Genomic DNA, 21,576 nt, shown 5'->3' with positions numbered 1-21,576 from the left:
TCATCAGGTAACAGGACTGTGGCTGTTCTGTAGCGGAGGTATCTAATTACAGATATTATAAGAATGGTAGAAACTGAAATCAGAAATTATCCATGAATTTCGTAAATAATTTAACAGCCCGTATGTGGACTAAACAGTCGATTTAATATATATATATATATATATATATATATATATATATATATATATATATATATATATATATATATATATATATATATATATATATCTGCAACAACTTATGACCATAAAAGGAAAAACTTTTGTCCACGTTTTATGGATCCTCACCATTTATAACTCACATCAATGACTGCAAGCATTTTACCTCTTCAGGTACGCCGGCTTGAGACCAAATAAGATGATCTTAAATTTCTTGTGTGGGCGGTCCAGCTGTGGCAGCGGTAATCATATAATGTTGGGTTGTAATTACTAGGAGGGTTACTGAGGTAAATATACACTGGGGAAGGGATGGGTGACGCCGCCACTGAGAGATCACGCCCTGCCCTGAGGGGTCACGATGCAGCCTGCTTTCACAGATGGCCCACAAGGAAAAATGTGGCTGACATGGCGGCCAGACGCGCCAAAACAATGGGTCCCGTCATGCAGGAAGCTGATGTGACGCTCATGTAAGTCACAACCCTTGCCACGCCTTGCATGGCCTGATGGTGTTTTTACACTCACACACAACCGTGTACACGTGCGCACACGCAGTCACACCTACACTTACACCTCCCACACACATACCTACACTCCACCAACACCTCACACTCACACACACCCACACACCACCCACACCTAACACCCCCCAGACACACACCACACAAACATACACACCTACACCTCACCCACATCCCACAAACACACATCTACAGTTCTGCACCCTACCCACACCCCACACACACACACCCACACACACACCCACACCCCACCAACACCTAACACCCTCCCACACACACACCGCACAAACATATACATCTACACCCCCCACACACACCCCCACACACATTTCCACGTCACTGCCTCGCGTCCCCACCTCCACCACGTCTTTCACTCCGCCAAAGTGATTGTTCACCACACCTCAATGCCTGCCCACTCTGCCTCACTCCCTGGCGCCACTTTCTTGCCTCCTGACTCCAGTACGGTTAGTATTCCCTCTACCACAACCACCACCACCCTGCCACACGACTACCATCCCCTACAAAACCATCACAACCTCTGGCACATTACCACCACCACGAACACCACCATTGTCACACCACCATCACACCATCACTACCTCCTGCCACGCCACATTACCATCCATTCAGCTCATCACCACACCAGTCAATATTCACACCAAAACGTTTATCTACAAGGTGCCACGTTACCACCATGGCCTTCTTTTCATCCACACCATATCCAACAGTCTATATAAGCATTTCTCACCAAAATGCCATCTTACTACAGGCACTCACACTCAGACCATTCACACAGCAGCCATACACAGGTGGATTGTTGCTAAACGTTCCCTATGACACATCCTAATACGACAGATTTTCACATATCGTCTGTCACTATCATTAAAAAATGTTTGCTTGAAGTTAGTAAAGACTGTTGCAACCCAAGCCATAAAATAAAATTCTTTGCTGAATAATATCGCCTGGAAGTTGCACGAATTACGTCGCCAGGCTGTGTCTTGAGTAAGAAACCAGCAATTAATAAATTTATCCCTTCGGCCCGAGGACCTTTTTAAAAGTTGATTTCGAGAATGGGCTTCGATTTTATTTCGCAAAACGTTCCCGAGGTCTGTAGGTTAACCTTCTCAGCGTATACCTACCTGTAAATGGAATCACATCACAACTCCATGATCACCACACCAATCCACATCCACAAACCTTTTATCCATCAACAAGGCTACCCGCTAGAAGTGACAGCTTCCTTTACACTCATCATCACTTATGCTCCCTTTCATATTCACTCTCACCTCAGTTTTATCGTTCACCTGTTGCTTCAAGCCCCTCACTGCCCACCGATCCTTCACATAGCATGGCCGTATCCCCAGACACCCTTCTCCACGCCCTATCATGTCACCACGCCCCTCACTGCCCACCGATCCTTCACACCGCATGGCCTCATCCACAGACACCCTTCTCCACGCCCTATAAAGTCATCACTCATTTTTCACGAATGTGTACCTCCCCCATCTCTCTTTCCTTTACATTTACTCCACTTTCTCTGTCCCTGTTTACTGTCTTCATGTCTTATCACCACAGGCCTTTAATTTGCAACTCATCTCACTAATTCTCACTTATCCACTGGTCCTTAATTTTCTACTTATATCACAACTCTCCGTCTCTTATCCACTAACCCCACCCGCTCACCTCATACATCTCCCTCCCACCCCCACACCTCACCAGCCATCGCTGCCTGGGTAGGGGCGTGGGTTTTCTGATCTCGGGGTTCACCAGTGGACAATCACTGCTTTGATTTACGAGCAATAAAGCTGGTGGGGATCACGGGTGAGTTGGATTACGAGTTACCGTAAAGTGTACGAGTGATGTTCACCCTCTCAAGCACATGTCAGTCTTTTTATTCTCCGGATTTCTTCCTCTCTCGTTTCCTCCTTTCTTTCTTCTCTGATCTCTCCTCTCGCTAGAATCCCATTCTCTCCTCTCCTCTCGTCGCCTCTTCTCTCTCATATTCTCTTGTACTCTCATCTGTGTCTGATTCTCTTTTCTCCTTTCCTCTCATTGGAATCCCCTGCTTTCTTTTCCTCTCTTTTGAGTTTGATTGGTGGTCACCATAAAATGTATGAGTAATATCGACCCTCTCACGCACAAAGGAGTCTTCATGTCTTTGCTCTCATGCCTCGGGACTTCCTTCTCTTTTCTTTTCTTCTCTTGGAATTGTCCCCTCTCCTCTCGCCACTTCTGATCTGCATCCCTTATTAATGCATCTTCCCTCTTTCCTTATCTTTTCTTCCTTCTTTTATTAATTTTCTTCTCGTCTATTCGGAATTACATGCTCTCCTTTCTTTTCGTTAGAGTTCAGTCTCCTTTCGTCGATGGAATCACTGGTTAAGTCGATCAGGCATTACCGTGAAGTGTATAAATGATGATGTGGCTCTCATACACATAAGGGCCAAACTCTCCTCGAAATTCCTTATTCCCGTCTTCTCTTGTCTCCTCGCAACTCCCTCACAACTAACAAGTATGCTCCGTTTTACTCTTCCCATAAATGTATGAATAATGTCGGGGGCTCTACTGCGCCTTTAGGGGCCTCTTTATCTTCTCTCATATATTCACAATTTAGTATCTGTCTCCTCTCTACTTTGTGGATTCCCCCATACTCACCTTCTTTGTCTTCTCCTTGGAATACAGTTTCCTACTCTCCCCTTCTCTCTGTTTCTCGTCTCTGTTCACACAGGGGTTCTATTTTCTTACTTTCGTCTCACCTCACCTTCCCTCTTTTTATTCCTCTGAATTATCTCTTCTCCTCATTTCTCGTCTCTTTTCTCTCTTTCTCTTCTCTATCTCCCCTCTTCTCTTCGTCTCTCTTCATTTTCTCTCCCCTCCTCTCCTATGTCTTATGTCTGGGCCACTCCGATATGGCCGAGTGAGGAGCATCCCATCTGACTGGAGAATATAAGAGGCCTTGATGCTGTTCACTATGGATGAGTTATGTTGGTTCCTAAGTTCGTAAATATTGAATCAGACACTGATACTTGTCATCCTGTTATATTTTCCAGCGACATGTTTATTATCGTCATTGTTAACCCTCGGCTGCTGTAAGCCTTTGTGAAATGCTGTATCATTTCGTCTGACGTTAGCTGCAATATATTAGTCTTAATATACGTTACAACATTAATCATGATGTTTTACACTAAATGTTTTTATTTTTTTCGTTTGAATATAATCGTCAGGAGAAACAATCATCACGGTATAAAGAGTGTTTTTCTATACAAGTGATGCTATATTTTACATTTTTAATTTACTGTATGCTCTAACACTGGTTTTCCTTCTTCGTAGCCTTCTAACTTTGATCTCACAAAAACATAGCTAACTCAGAGTATCGCATGCCAGTGAATTTTATATAAATTGCTAACAGATTCAATAAACATAATGATTTATGTCAGCAGTTATAATAAAACAAGGCAGCGTAACCGCCTCACCATCAACAAGCAGCACCATAAACTCATTCTTACTGTACATTACCACCGTAACTTACCCACTCGTTACCACCAACTACAAATTTCACTTAACAACCTCTCCTACCGTTATCATTTGGAGCAAGGAAGCCTGTTTATATTAGACATAAGGGTCGAAGGCAGAGTGCTTAGATGGTATGGTCATGGAGAGAGAGAATGGTAGACAGGATAGTGAAACGGATATATGAACATCGAGCAAGGAAGTCGGTAGATAGGTGGGTAGAAGGGTGTGTGTTCAGATGGTATGGTCATGTGAAGTCTACAGTAGATTTACTGTAGACGGTACAGTGAAGTAGTTAACTTTACATCTAAGTCACCACCAACACTGATGGGTCAACAGGCAATGCAAAATGCGCCAGAGATGTGGCGACGATACCAAGGTTGCAGAGAATGTGTGACTGATGGCCGCTGCCTGCCACGCTGGTACATGGTATGTTAATGCGACTTGTGCTGTCTGTTTATCAGGTTATTTATTACACTTATCTCGACAGCTTCTGCGTGCTTCCGGGTTACTTATGTATCTCATCATTCCATATTTGTGTACCTGGACAACACGTAGTTCAGCGTGCCAAGGTAGTTCGTACAACTGATTTTTATCTACTCGTCTAGCTGTCTTTTTTTTTTTTTTTTTACTCTGTCTATTTGCTGAAATGGTCTTTAAATAAACTGCTAGAATATACATTATTCTAAAAGGTGGGAGGGAAGACATAGGAAAGTCTTAAGCCTGGTTCTGTGTTTTCCCTTCCATACATATGATCCACTTGTCACTAAAAGGTAATTAGTAATAAGAAACTAATAAGTGCGGTGTCAGGTATTAGACAGACTGATAGACAGACACATACGGTAATCATACACTCACTAACTAGCAGCCTTAGTAGGATAGCTATCCCCCATCATGACTGGGTGGGCAGGTGAGGCAGTAAAGTACTGTACAGAAGGTAGAGACGGTGGACAGCGGCAGGTGAAGTCACTCCCAAGGGAGGTCAAGGCGCGACTGTTATCAACTAAGCGGCTGACTGCTGTTGTTTCTACCCACTTGATGCATTACGTGGATAAACCCAGTGGCTCGAATGACGCAAAACTGGTTTGGTAGAGGCATTACATGCAAGTCGGACTCATTACTGCTGTGCTCGGAACGAAATTATGTTACTTGGTCAATTTAAGAGGGTGAGATTCAGTTCAGACAATCTTATGAGTGTGACTTCAGGTATGCGGTAGGGTGACGTCTTTTCTATTCTATATTTTCTCTTTATATACGATGTTATTCAGTTCAGGAGACGAATTTGGAAGTGGAGGGGTTAGATACAGCGTTCACTGGCCCCTTTACTACTGTGGGGCTCTCCTAAGCTAAATGAAGTCTGGCGTTGGCTGGAACAGACTGAAAGAGACGCTTGGGAAAATATTAAGGTATGCGGTAAATTCAAGAGGCGAATTTCAGTTCAGGTTGAATCATATCAGTGCGACTTGTTTTGTTACGCGGTGGGATGAGGGTCGTGGGGTCGGTGGGGATCAAACGAGAGGTGGCCATGTTTCCTCTTCCCAGGTGAGGTAATTGGCCTAATTACCTGTCCACCGTCAACCATCAGGTGGCCATTGCCTTGTTAACCCGACACCAAACAACACTTTGTACCTAAATTTACTGACACGGCTGGGTGACTATGACGCTGAAGATGGAATGGGAATGTGGGGGGATGGAGAGTGTGGGGGGATGGAGAGTGTGGGGGATGGAGAGTGTGGGGGATGGAGAGTGTGGGGGATGGAAAGTGTGGGGGATGGAAAGTGTGGAGGGATGGAAAGTGTGGAGGGATGGAGAGTGTGGGGGGATGGAGAGTGTGGGGGGATGGAGAGTGTGGGGGGATAGAGAGTGTGGGGGGATAGAGAGTGTGGGGGGATGGGGATGTGGGGGGATCGAGAGTGTGGGGGGATCGAGAGTTTGGGGGGATAGTGTGGGGGATAGGGAGTGTGAGGGAATAGAGTGTGAGGGGAAGCAAAGTCTTGAGGAATGAAGTGTGAGGGGTGGAGAGTGTGGGAGAATGGAGAGTGTGGAGGATGGAGAGTGTGGGGGGATGGAAAGTGTAAGGGGATGGAGAGTGTGAGGGGGATGGAGGGTGTGGGGGGATGGAGGGTGTGGGGATATGGAGAATGTGTGGGGATGGAGAGTGCGGGTGGATGGAGAGTGCGGGTGGATGGAGAGTGTGTAGGATAGGGAGTGTGTAGGATAGAAAGTGTGGGGGGATGGAGAGTGTGGGGATGGAGAGTGGGGGTATGGAGAGTGTGTGGGGATGGAGAGTGCCGGTGGATGGAGAGTGTGGGTGGATGGAGAGTGTGTGGGGATGAAGAGTGTGTGGAGGATGGAGAGTGTGTGGGGATGGAGAGTGCGAGTGGATGGAGAGTGTGGGTGGATGGAGAGAGTGGGGGATGAGGAGTGTGGGGGAAGGAGAGTGTGTGGAGATGGAGAGTGTGGGTGGATGGAGAGTGTGGGTGGATGGAGAGTGCGGGTGGATGGAGAGTGGGGGGACAGAGGAAAGTGTGGGGGAATGGAGAGTGTGGGTGTACGGAGAGTGTGGGTGTACGGAGAGTGTGGGGGGATAGAGAGAGTGGAGGGATAGGGAGTGTTGGGGATGAAGGGTGTGGGTTTATGAAGAGTGTGGGTTTATGGAGAGTGTGGGTGTATGGAGAGTGTGAGGGTATATAGAGTGTGGGTTTATGGAGAGTGTGGTTGTATGGAGAGTGTGGGTGTATGGAGAGTGTGGGTCTATGGAGTGTGGGTGTATGGACAGTGTGGGTGTATGGAGGGTGTGGGGGTATGGAGGGTGTGGGTGTATGGAGGGTGTGGGTATATGGAGAGTGTGGGGGTATGGAGGGTGTGGGGGTATGGAGGGTGTGGGGGTATGGAGGGTGCGGGGGTATGGAGAGTGTGGGTGTATGGAGGGTGTGAGGGTATGAAGGCTGTGGGGGTATGGCGGGTGTGGGGGTATGGAGAGTGTGGAGGTATGAAGAGTGTGGGGTATGGAGAATGGGGGTATGGAGAGTGTGGTGAGTTGGAGAGTGTGGGGGGGATGGAGGGTGTCGGAGGATGGAGGGTGTCGGGGGATGGAGGGTGTGGGGGAATGAGAGTGTGGGGGAATGGAGAGTGCGGGGCAAGAAGAGTGAAAATTAAGATACAAGGGAAGGCAAACAATAGCCAACCTACTGGTCCTATCGATGCCATTCAAGACAGGGTGAATTACTGTATATTACAGGTGTGTAACTAACTCAAAGACAAAGTAAGCAAAGTACGAATGGGAATGTGGGAGGAGGGTAGTGAAATTTTAGAATAATTAGCTACCTACCCACCACAGCTTCACCATTACAAAACCATGGTGTCGGATATATCTAAGTTCTCAGGATTTTAAATGTTCGACAGATAATGTAACCAACAGTCTGGGCCATGTCTCTCTTTACTCAGGAGACATTCCCAGCTGAAAATTTCTTCCCCACACTATGCATTGATCATGACGGTCTATGTACGTCATGGGATAGGACACTGTGTCTGGCATGACGTCCCAGGTACGTCACCGTATTGAAGGGGTTAAAGCCTGATGCTAAAGAGTGACTAGTGAGGTGTATGCCACTGCCTGACCAACATGACGTGCACATATGAGTTGGGCATGCACTGCGGTCAATTAACCCCCTCGTGCAAGATGACGCACCGTGAGTCATAAGCCTTGCAATCTGAAGAGTAACTGATGATGCAACTTCCCTATAAATCATCGTAGAAACTTTTCCTGTGGATGGATTTGCGTCAAAATTGGTTGAGTCAAAGCTGAGGGTTGCCAGGTCCAGAGGAAATATATGGCAACAGCTGAGAGCTTATCGGAAGGGTAAGCAGCCTATATTTAGCTCAGTACTGTCCCATCAGTCAGGCTGGAAGGGTGTGTGTGTGCGTGGCCAGGCATTTGAACCCGTGTTTGGCTACTACTGCACCATCCATACCTTACGTGTGTATAATGATTTTGTGTTGTATATAGTGCAGTGTGCTTATGAAGAACATTTATAAGTGTTTCTTATATATTTTCAGAGAAAGCCAGATTTGAAATTTCCTAACCAATATTTACCATTCCCTTGCTATTGTTACACTACACTAAACCTGAAAAATGTCTCGCAAGGGCTTATCTGAGAAAGAGTACATGAAATACTTATTCAGTGGAAGTGAGAGTGAAGAAAGCAGTGAAAGTGAAATGGAAAGTGAATATGTTGAGGAGGAGAGAGTGAGGAACAGGAGAGCTAAGGTGGAGTATGACCCTATGGGAAATACGGGCAGACCCGAGGTCAAGGCCGCTGTGATAAGCACTGTAGAGAGTGGTAGTAGCACCATCACTACCACAATTCCTTTCACCACTGCCACCACTGGTCCTTTCACCACTGCCATGACTGGTGCTACTACAACTCCTACTGCCATCACTCAGACGACATTTTTCACCTTTCCAGAGACCACCATATTGATGAAGGCATACAACAGTAAATCATATCACACACACACACACACACACACACACACACACACACACACACACACACACACACACACACACACACACACACACACACACACACATCACAAATACTCACACACACACTCAGGCTGTGATCATACCTGTCTTCCTCTCTGCAACTCCTCCTCTCAAGAAACACTACAACACTGCTAGAGGACGTGAGTAACCAGTTTATTTGTCTAGTTTTTATACTATTGTATTGTAAGGTATAAACTGTGTGTTTACTATATATTTCTCACAGGGAAAATGTGGTGCATTTCACTGCTCTTCTCACAGTCATTTTACTCGTAAAGTATAGGTCACATAAAAAATCTGAAGAAAGCTTGACCAAGCTAATGATTTCCTATGCATACTTTTGTAAAGCAAAGTAACATATGTGTGAAAATAAATGGGGAAAAGTTACTAAAGATGAACATACTCAGCCTATGCTGCTGAGGGTACGTGCTGTCACAGCGCAAATCGCGCGCAACCCATCGTAACTTTTCAAATTCATTTTCTCCATAACAATAATGGTTATAACACTGTGAATTATATCATGGGCTTACTTAACCTTTGGGCTACAAAACTGGATAGAATTTACATTTATGTTTCTTACAGTGTCACTAACAACATACAAAATAATAAACAAATCAGAAGTTTATAGGCGATTTTCATAGTTTTTTCGATTTACTCGAAAACTATTGGATGTACCAACTTGAAACTCTCACAGATGAAAGATCATGAAATTCTTCATATAGGCTTGTCATTTGCAGCTGCGTGTCGCTGGAAAAAATTTTCACGGTGAGGTTGGGAAGTTATGAGAAGCTAGTTTTCACGTAAATGAGGTTTATTCAGGCTTCATTTCTGTATGTTTATTCATCTGTTTTGTGTGTTTTTTTCTTAGCTTGTAGTATAAGCATCAACGAAGATGATGGGAAGCGATTTATAACAATATAAGCACTTTCCGGGGGTAAATTGGGCCATAGAAATTTTTCCCTTGCCGCGCACATGGAGCCAGCCTAAGCAAGGTTTTCGTTCTGTATTGAACCAAAGATTATTGGAAACTTATGGTGCATGAGAGGGTTAAGATATTCAAATGTATATGTTTATTAAGGTTTTGATAAAAAGGACAGTGCTGGGCAGCGCAAATGAAGAAGGACCTTGTGCAGGCGCAATGCGCAATCTACAGTTCACTACCTTGCCCAAGGGCAAGTGTGCAATTAACAAATATTTAGCTTGCGCAATGTTGCAAAGTGCAAGCGCAAACCATTTGCATATATTTATGGGAAGTACTGTAAAATATTGAGATATTTAAATAAAATAGCATACTTACTTTTATTTATTATTATTATTTTCTATTATTTGTAATATGTGCATCTGCGCAATCTAATATTTTAGCTTGCTCAATGTCGCTAAGCACTAGCGCAAACCATTTGCATATATTTGTGGGAATTACTGTAAAATATTGAGATATTTAAATATATTAGGATACTTACTTTTATTTATTATTATTCTATCAATCTATCTCTTGCCAGACACCTTAATCCCGTAAGGGGTGGCCACTGGCCACAAACAAGCAACAAATTGCCCCCATGTCACCCTGTCTCCCGCCAATTCACTGCCCTGCTTCGAGCTCACACACCCCCTCTCTCATATACTTCTCCACTCCATCCCTCCATCTCATCCTTGGCCTCCCCCTCCCTCTCCCTCCCTTCCTCCACCTCACTCATATACACTCTTCTCAGTAGTCTCTCACTCTCCATCCTCTCCATATGACTAAACCACCTCAATGTGTTTCTCCTACACATCCACATCCACACCACAACGATCCTTCACTTCCTCATTTGTCAGTCTCTCTCCATGTAACTCCACATGCTCCTCTCAAATAAATCATTTACTTCTACAGCTCTCACTCTTGACTTCTGTCCCTCCAACAAGGTCAAAGCTTCACTTCCATACATTAGAGCTGTATCACAATACTGTCATGTAGTAACTTTTTCACTCGTGGAAGTTCAAACACAGGAGTGAGCAGGCTGTGAAGCAGAGGGACAGGGAAATAAATGCTTTGATGTTGCCAGTTTTACCTTTATCTGCATTTTCGCAAGAACTTTTATTTAATAATTCAGTATAGATATACAATACAATGTGTAATTCCTTACAAAAATCATTAAAACATAATTGTATAAATCAAATATGTTTTAATGATTTTTGTAAGGAACATTTTTAATTTATTATTATTTACTAATAATAATAATTTAAAAAATATTAAAATACATTATCTCTGTTGAAGCATTTTAAGAAATGCTACTACCCTCCGTCTATGCCTCTGTCCCTCCCGCCTCCCCCCAGCAGAACCCTCGTAACCTACCCAAGCCTCCCCCATCCCTTGTCCAGACATACGGGAAGCTCCCAAGACCACGTGTCCCTTGGACTGCGTAGTGCGCAATCCACATGACAGGTGTGCAAGGCAGGTGCACAAGCGCAAATTTAGTTGTGCAAGTGCAACTAAATTTGTGATTGCGCACCTGCCTTTTCATGTGCAATATTACGCATAGTCTCGTGCGGTGAGCAATGCACAAACAATGTTCACCAGAGCCAGCGGTGTGCAATTGCGCTTTGGGCAAGTGTTTGCGCACCTGCCCAGCACTGGAAAAGGACAAATGCGGATGAAAAGCTTAAAGCTTCAAGTTATCTCAGAGTTACTTCGAACTGATGCTGCTTGACATCCAGACAATGATGATAAAGAAATACTTCGTGAGTTACCCAAATAAGAATGGAGAAAATGACAAACTTTGATGCAAAGAGTCATGGATGTGTGGGAGTGTGTGGGGCCTCACACCGTCAGTATGCAGTCATGTGTCACAACATGGTGCATGAAGCTCACTCTGTCCGATACGTGAAGTCTGACGAGGCGTTGTATGACAATCACAAGATCGCAGTGATTGTGTTCAACTGTAATAGTATGATGATGATGTCTGAGCAAGACAGCGATTTCAAATGTTGGTACCTTTGTAACCATTGTATCCGTCCACCTTGTCGCTGGCTACAGAAAAGCAGTCAGACCAAGTGTTAGGGTGGTAGTACGAAACTTTGGTAGACTACACGATGAAGTGCCATCACGAACTGCTTGTCATGCAGTCTGAGAAAACTTTCATCTACTACATTATCACTGAATGAAATGTCTCAGTGGTTAGAAGCTCTGATCAAGGGATGAACATGAACTACAGGACATGAGTGCACAACAGCAACCAAAGTTCTGGAATCTGTTTTGCTTCTCTTCCCACGGATTTTCAAAATTAGTCTGGTAAACCTTCAGCAACCGATATATATGCCGCTCTTACCAATAGTATGTTGTCCGTGGTAACAGAGGCACCAGAACAGCATACACACCTAAGCTCAGTCTCATGCATTTAACATCCACATTTAGTATATCGGCATATAATCTGTGGTATTAATTTGATCAGTTTTTTTTTTTTTTTTTTTTAATGCGAGGAAGAAGGAACCGAAGGCAGAGCCCATAAAACGTTCGTTCAAAAAAAAAAAAAAAAAAAAAAAAAAGAGCCAAATTCAAGAACCATTCATTTCAAGATGCCTGGACACACTGCATTTGAAAGACTGGACATCATAGGATGTAGGAAGTACAGACAGAGGGAGACAGTTCCAGAGTTGACCTGTTGCATAAATGACTGGGAGTAACAGTTAACTCTTGCACTAGAGAGTTGGACAGAAAAGGAATGAGAGTTTGTTGCTAGATGGGTGCTATGTGCCTGTCGTCGAGGTGGAGGGATGCAAGCAGACAGTTCAGAAGAGCAGTGACCATTGAAGTACCAATAGGAAAGAGATAAAGATGCAACAGTGCAGTGAAGAGACAGAGGTTGAAGAGAGCCAGTACGAGGAGGAGAGTTGATGAGACAAATAGCCTTTGACTCCACCCTATTGAGAAAAGCTGTATGTGGGGAGCCTCCTCACACATGATAGTTGTACTCTAAACAGGGGCGAATAAAACCCGTGTATAAATTCAACAACTGTGCAGGGCTAAAGAAGGTATGGAGTTGGTTTAGCACACCTAATCTCTTGGAAGCAGATTTTACAAGAGATGTGCAGTAACATGATCTTTCCAAGATAAATCCTGTGTGAATGAAACCCCAAGCATGTTCAAGGATGATGCAGGACTGAGCTGGATATTGTTCAACATTAGTGGGTACTCCTGTGGAAGATTTTGATGGGTTGATCAGTGCAAAAACTGAGTCTTTGATGCGTTAAAAACAACCAGATTATTTTTACTCCAGTCAGAGATACGAGCCAAGTCAGACATTAGGTGTGCCATAGCCTCATCCCTTGTTTGTTGAATTAAGTGCTGAAATTGACACTGCGGAAACTGAAGAGAAAGGTGAAGGATGGAATCATCGGCTTACGAGTGGATAGGATTAGATGTACAGCTTAGAAGATTATTGATGAACAAAAGGAAGAGAGTTGGTGATAGGACAGAGCCCTGAGGAATACCACTGCTGATACATCTAGGAGAAGAACGATGGCCGCCTACAACAGCAATTATAGACTGACCAAAAAGGAAGCTATAGATGAAGACACAAATAGAAGGATAGAAACCGTAAGAGAGCAGTTTGGAAATTAAAGATTTATGCCAGACTCGATCAAAAGCCTTTGAGATGTCAAGTGCAATGGAAAAGTTTTCGCCACAGTCCCGACAGGAGGATGACCAGGAGTCTGAAAGGTAGGTGAGAAGTTCACCAGTGGAGCATCCCTGACGGAACCAATACTGATGATCAGATAAAAGGTTGTGATAGGAAAGATGCTTTATAATTTTTCTGTTAAGAATAGACTCAAAAACTTTTGCGACACAGGATGTTAAAGCATTTGGACGATAGTTAGAGGGTTGGGAATGGTCACCCTTCTTTGGGACTGGCTGAATAAGAGCAAACTTCCAGCAAGAAGGAAAGGTACAAGTTGAAAGACAAAGGCGAAAGAGTTTACCTAGGCAGGATGTAAGCACTGAAACACAGTTCTTGAGGACAACAGAAGGGACTCCATCAGGCCCATATGCCTATTTGTACTGAGGCCAGTGATGGCAGAAAATACATCAGCTGAAGAAATTTTAATGTCAGCCATGAGGATGTCAGAGGGAGGAAGTGATGGAGGAACAGCACCGGCATCGTCTAAGGTGGAATTGAAGGAGAAAGTCCAAGTGAAGAGATCTGCTTTATCAGTAGAAGAAATAGCTACAGGGCCATCAGAGTAGAAAAGAGGAGGGAACGATGATGAGGTAAAGTTGTTAGAAAGGTTTCTAACAAGGTGCCAGAAGGAGCGGGAAGAATTCGAGTTGAGTTGAGAGCATTTAGTACAGATGAAATTATTTTTAGCAGAGCAAAGAGCAGACTTAGTATGATTCCAGGCAGAAACATAAAAGAGATGTGATTCAGGGGTGGGTTGGCTCCGGTACCTTTTATAGGCCCTCTCCTTGTTGCAGACAGCATTAGAACAAGCATGATTAAACCAAGGCTTTCTTGCATTAGTTAAAGGATATGAGGAAGGAATGTATGCTTCCATGCCCGAAAGAATGACCTCTGTAATAAGAAGGCACACTCAAGATTGTTCCCGGCCATGGAAGCAATAATCATTCCAGGGAAAATCAAAGAAGTACTGCCTGAGGGCCTCCCAGTCCGCAGCTCCAAAGTGCCACAGATGACGTTTCTTTGGAGGGTCTACAGGCCGTACCGGAGCGATAAGTCAGGTTCAGGTAATAAGGTTATGATCGGAGGAGCCCAACGGAGAGAAAAGATTAACAATGTAAGCAGAAGGATTAGTTGTAAGGAAGAGGTCAAGTATGTTGGAGCTCTCTCCAAGGCGGTCAAGGATACAAGTAGGGTGCTGTACAAGCTGCTCTAGGTCATTAAGGATAGAAAAGATGTAGGCTTGTTCACCAGGTGGATCAGTGAAAGGAAAGGAGAGCCAAAGGTGGTGGTGAACATTGAAATCTCCTAGAATGGAGATTTCCGAGAATGGAGAAATGGATAGAAGGTGTTCCATTATAGAAGTAAGATAGTCGAAGAATTTTTGATAGTCAGTAGACTTAGGAGATAAGTAAAGAGCACAGATATAGTTAGTCAGAGAATGACAGGAGAGCCGAAGCCAGAGAGCAGATAATTCAAAACAATCACATTCAGGAACACGAGAGCATGATAGGTCATTGCGTACATATACACAACATCGCTGACATTCTAGTACTCGTCCCCTCCACTCGCATGTTAGCTGAGGGACAGGGTCAGGAAGTAGTGTGGTGGGGATATCACGAAGAAAGAATGAAATGTGTCCTAGTCGGCGCCTACACACACATACTAACTAATGCCTATAAATATACACCTCCAAACACAACCAACACACCCATGTCAGTTATGTTCACACACACACACACACACACACACACACACACACACACACACACACACACACGCACAACCGATAATTCATGCACTTATCATCCACACATACATAACAATCTGCATGCCAGCTAACAGTGCTCTCATACATATATTACCTTAACTATAGTCGCGGCGCACGACTCTGAGGTTGTCATTTTCGTACCCTGGCAACCTATCATTCAAAAGTGCGTCCGATTTCGTATCATATTATACACGAATCATATTATTAAGCACGAATATATTATAAACGAATATTGTTATACACGAATAATATACACGAATCATATTATTAAGCACGAATATATTATAAACGAATATTGTTATACACGAACATATTATACACGAATCACCTGCGTATCATATTATACACGAAATCAGACGCACTTTTGAATGGTACGTTGCCAGGGCACGATGGTAACCTCAGAGTCGCGCACCGAGACTTATAGTCTGTTTCTACAAGTTCGTTACTAATGATAGTTTAATACTTTTACTGATATGTGAGTAACTTCTTTCACTTGTATTTTGCTGGTCATGGATACCGTGAACCGAATATCATCATCATCATCATCATCATCACCGACACCACTATCCATTAATCAGCAGTCAATTATCAAATCATCCATTAATCATCAAATTTCAATCATTCATTCACCAACCTGCATCCAGCAATCATCGGTTATAAGTTAATAGCAATTATCAATCATCCATCAATCACCAACCATTAACTGATCCTTCATAAAACACCAATAGTCAATTAATTATCGTTTCATCAATTGTCAGTCAATTATATTTTACCAGTCAGTCAATAGAAAATCCATCATCAGTCATCCACCACTCGTCACTCAGTAATCGATCATTCATAACCATCACGAATCATCAGTCGTCAATTAAGTATTACTTCAGTAGTCGATGAATTTTCATTTAACAATCATCACTCAAAAATGAATAATCAATGATCAATTAAAGTCATCACACAATATTCAGTGTCGCCAATAAATCAGTCAGTCCTCCACAATGAATTAATCATCAAGCAGTCACCAGTCACGGGGATCATTTTGCTCTGCAGTGTTATTTGCTTCAGTATATATTTTCCCATAAGCCTCCGACACGCCACTGAAATACCTGAGGCAAAAAACATGGAACAAAATGGTGAAACCTAAGACGATGGAGTAGGTTTGGTTATTGGTTTGTTGTGGACAGGCGTTAGTTTGTAAGCGTCAGCCACACAAATTATGGCAGTCACTGGGATTCAGTTCACCACATCAGAGTCGTGTGATTGCAGGACAAGTGCCAAACCGACCGAGCCACCTTTCTGCTCTCACTTTTAAGAATACGGTACGACAGACGATCAAAACAGACAACCCCATCGCATGATGTGCGGGAATTATATAAAAAAATTGGCCAAGTCCGGGAATAATTCAGTGCACCGTCATTACCGTCTGTTGTATCGATGGAGGGCAGTGAGGGCAGCGTGAGAGCAGCTTGTCAGAATACGATTAATTCTCAAGAATTGTAGAATTGTTATATCGAGCTTCTAAATATAAAACAAAAGAAAAATTCTTATACAACTAAAAGCGAGAATAGCTAAGCTATGCATTTTTCAAGATTTGAGCTCAAATAGCTCTATACCTGATCCTGAGGATGTAGGAAAATACTCGTATAACGGTAGGGTTGGTAATGACTGAGAAAATTAGATGCAATAAGACATTTACTAGCAGGAATATAGAATATCATTCAGTTTGTTGGCTACACAAGCGCACATGCACAGCACTCGCACATGGACGAAAAGGCAGACAGACAAACAGAATGACAGTCAGAGACGGACATCCCGATCAAAACATAACTCCTGCTCTCGCTTCGCATGCTTGTATAATATTAAATAAATTACAAACTGTTATCAGAAGAATGAACAGGAAAAAATAGTGAGGCAGTGTAATGAAGGAATTAGGGTCAACGAAAGAAGAAAAGCTGGAGTGACGTTGCTAATGACCAAGACAAACGACAACACTTACACAGCTTGGCTAACTGGTGGACGGGGCTATCTTGAATAGTCGGGGGCAAAAGTCTGTCTAACTGTCCACCTCTTGCACTTGTCACTTCCCTCTGATGACTTATATTCCTGAACTAAGTGAGGTCAATGTTTCTCTGCCAGTGGTTGATTCTGTAGTTAAGGATGCGTCAGGAAGATGACGGACACGCCTTAAGTGTGAAGCAGATGCAGTAGGCGAACTTTTGTCCATGCTTGTACACACCTTAATTACTTCCACCCAGAAGTTTGTTGTGGACTGTCTGGCTGCTTTCACTTGTGCCCATGGGAGTGACGGAAGAAAGAGGAGGGGGGGGGGAGGAATGGAAAGAGCAGGGAAGAATGGGGATAGGGGGAGGAAAGGGGATAGGGGTAGGAAACATGAGAAGTGCAGGAGAGGAATACTGTGAGCTTACGGGACAAAAAGGTGGACAGTGTGAGGGGGGGGGGGTCAGCCCAGGAAAAGATTTGCGGTTGTGCCTGATGTCATTAGTCCAGGTTTGTCGTAATATGTTTGCCACCACACCTATACCTGTATCTGCTGACCGAGGGTGAGGAGGGGAGGGGAGGGGGAATGAGAAAAGAAGAAAGTCTTCAAGAAGATAGGGGAGGAAGGGGTGTAGGACGGGAACAGGGTGATGAAGGGGTGTAGGACGGGAACAGGGTGATGAAGGGGTGGAAGAAGGGGACAGGGTGATGAAGGGGTGGAAGAAGGGGACAGGGTGATGAAGGGGTGGAAGAAGGGGACAGGGTGATGAAGGGGTGGAAGACGGGAACAGGATGATGAAGGGGTGGAGGAAGGGGACAGGGTGATGAAGGGGTGGAAGACGGGAACAGGATGATGAAAGAAAGAGAAGGAAGAGGGGGATGAAACAATCTAAGAACGTTAGAGAGAAGAATGATTGCTAAACGCTGGTTGACCCCATTAAATTGCGATAATTAATGTAGGGACAGCAAAGAACAGTGGAGGAAGCAAGAAAAGTCAGGATGAAAGGAATGAGAAGGCGAGAAGACAAGGAAAAAATGAATGGTGGTGTGGGATGAGAGAGAAGACAAGACGATAAATGGGTGAGATGAGGAGGAAGAAGAAGGAGAGGAGGATGCGAGAAGGAAGTATGAATTCCCAGTAAAAGCAGCAGAGTTTGAAACCCTTTCGTAGCATGATGTTTTACCTGTATCTTTCTAGTTTCACCTTTATATTTAAAATTTCTGCTTTTTTCTTTCTTTTTTTTCCTATATTTTTTTTTCAAACAGCTCGCAATGAGAAATTTTCCCTCGTGGACTTTTGTATCTGCTTTCACATCTGCCCCGCTTGGCTGCAATTGTTATTTGTTTCATCACTTCTGCGATATTGTTTCAGACTTCTAATTCACTTATGAAACTCCTTATTCTCCTCTAATTCTTCCCTCCTCCTCCATCACTCCACGCCTTCCTTCATTTCCTCCATATATGTAGTATGCCACTCCATTTCCTCTCATTTTACCTCAGCCTCAACCCTTCACTCCCTCCATCTCAACTCACAAGGGCAAAAAAGGAAGTGAATTGCATTGTGAAGACCTGAAGGCACATCAGTCGGGCAGCAAGAGTTTTGTATTAACAAAGACAACGAGGTTATGAATGCGACTCTTACCTACCTCTCATTGTTGTCATCCACGCGGGAGGAGGCACATGGATATCACAGCGAGTTGTGAGAGAAGGGCGGGTACTGAAGGAACAAATGATCCCGGAATTTTACTCTTAAGACCACCAATATTGAAGTCCAAAAAATGCGTGTTGTTTCCTTGTTCTGCTATCTTTTTTGTTTTCCTCCTCCTTTCGGCATTACGGATCACCTGCATGAACATAATGAACATAATCTGGTTGTGGAATGAGTGTGTCTGGGCCAGAATGGGTGTGGTGCAGGCAAAACTGTTAGCGCTGTTATGCCCACTTCTTCATTACAAAGCTCTCATGCTGAGTGTTGCTTACTTAAATCTTCAAATGAACAAACAACACGCACACAGCCCAAGCATACCGTACTTAGTTCCCTACCTTGTTAAATTTCTTCTCTGTGTTGACCGCTGAGCTCTTCGTTACAATACTGTACGCTGTGTGTTGTTTGTTTGTGGTTCTACGTGAGTAAATAACGAATAATAACCGCAAGCATACTGCATGGTACCTAATTCTTGCCCTGTCATAAATAAATCTTATCAGTGCTGATATTCCCAGTTCTGATTACGTAAGTCATATGCTGTGATGCATATTTACTGTTGTGCTTTAATCACATAAGAAGCAGAGCCAAAGCACAGCAAATCCTTCCTCGGCAGACATTTTAGTGTTAACGTATTAACACAACAGGATATCTAGTCAAAGATGTGGAGTAAGTCGGGTGAAAGATGACTATTTTATGTCCATTTGAAATTTTAGGCCCGACCCACCTGCCATTGACCCCCCTGCCGCTAACTGGGGGGTGACCCCTCTGATGTAATGAGGCTTTATGGGATGCAGATTTGAAAGATGCACCTTTAGATTTTGGTTTCATGTCGATGTGACAAATTGGAAAGGAGTTATTGCGAGAAAAATAATTTTTATTTTTATTTTTTTTATTTATTTATTTATTTTTTTTTGGGGGGTGGGGGTCAGCAGCCTAGGCCTTCGCCCAGTTTCGCCCATAATTTAATCAGGTAATCAGAGGGTCATAGCCCATCATCAAAATCGCACCAGTAGTTTCGTGTAAGTTGTTTACCTACAGACAAACAAAAAAAAACATACACAGACGCACAGACAAACCGAGTGAAAACAATACCCGCCCGGGCCCCTCCGGGACGGGGACGGTTATTGCTCCAAGAATGTCGTGCCTGGCTCATTCCATGGATAAAATTATTCCTTGTTAGTGTTGTCTTCTTGATCAATGTCTCTTACTGAGTACTGTTTATTTACAGCTTCACATAATCACCCTAAAGATAACGCATCAAGGTATTTTCCTGCTAATGTGCTTGATTCCCTAATGAAGTGGGTTCAGTGGGTGAGAGGGAAATATAGGACAAAAATGTGAATTCTTCATTTTCACAACGTCGCGGACTACACAGCTGACTCTTGGACGGACTGTGAAGATGAGTTTTGTTTAGTCCAAAACGCTGAAGAAAAAGGAACTTAATCGCTTTCCTTGTTTCCCTACTTCCCATTTTTCCATGACTAAACTGAATCCTACCAGAGTGCCGTTTTCTCATACGCTAGGTTTGATAAGCGGTCAGGCGGTCAGAGGTGAACCACAAAACCAGCCTAGCGTTTGCTCGAGTGAGTGTGGAGTGAATTGTGTGTGCTTCCATTATTTGGTTTATCATATGCTGTACGTAAGTAGGATAATAGAAATTAGGCTTTGTAATTAGGTCATGAGTTAAAAGTGGAAATTTGAGTTTTTACTGTACTATTGTGCAAGTTTATCACATGGTGTAATTATACTCAGCCACTAACAGTGCATTTTTCATATACATGACCAGGTGTGGATCAGGCCGAATGTGTAGTAATCTGTCACTAAATACATCAACTGTACAGTATGTGGATTAGCTATAATACCTCTAACTGTTTGTGCCTGACTGTAGATTAACCAGAGACTTTGTGTATATAGCTTAATTTGTGTAAAATGAACTTTGTTTGGTGTGTGTGTGTGTGTGTGTGTGTGTGTGTGTGTGTGTGTGTGTGTGTGTGTGTGTGTGTGTGTGTGTGTGTGTGTGTGTGTGTGTGTGTGTGTGTGTGTGTGTGTGTGTGTGTGTGTGTGAAAGTGTAAGAGTGGATGAGTGAGAAAGACTGAGACCAAGTAAAAAAAAAAAAAATTGCATGACAGAGTAAAGAAGAGAACAAGAGCGCGCGCGAGAGTGAGTATGAAAGAACAAATTAAACTGCAATTAAGTGAAAACGTAAATGAGCGAGAATGATGGACCGAATGAGTGACAGAGCGTAATAATGGAAAGAGTGAATGAGTGATAGTGAGAGAATAACATTGTGAGGGAGTGTTATCGTTACTGTGTGGGAGTATGGATGTAAGAGAGATAATGTGTGAAAAGCTGACCGTTTGAATGAGTGAATGCAAGAAAGTGACGGAATATGACTGTGGATAAGAATGAATACTTATTTTCAAAATGGGAAAGAATCTACCCAACGCTGCCAACCTACAAAAAACAAAGTTCACTTAAAGACAGCGAGCACATTACGTTAAATGAGTAGAAGTTAAAGCTAGTGGGAAAAACAGATTAGATGAGAGTTCCAGAGTAGACCAGTTATTTGCATGAACGACAGAGTACAGTTGAATTCCTTCATTGGTGCCAGGTGGAGTAGGAAGGCTGGGGAGGTGGGCAGGACCGGGAAGCAAGGGGGGGATGAGGGTACACAGGGCTGGGAGACGCCCATCACCCTGCCTGAGTTCAACATTACACC

The sequence above is a fragment of the Coenobita brevimanus genome, chromosome 114 (assembly GCF_032717465.1).
Source record: "Coenobita brevimanus isolate Jiangsu-jjx chromosome 114, ASM3271746v2, whole genome shotgun sequence".
Taxonomy (NCBI): domain Eukaryota; kingdom Metazoa; phylum Arthropoda; class Malacostraca; order Decapoda; family Coenobitidae; genus Coenobita; species Coenobita brevimanus.
Note: the sequence above shows the minus strand (reverse complement) of the source record.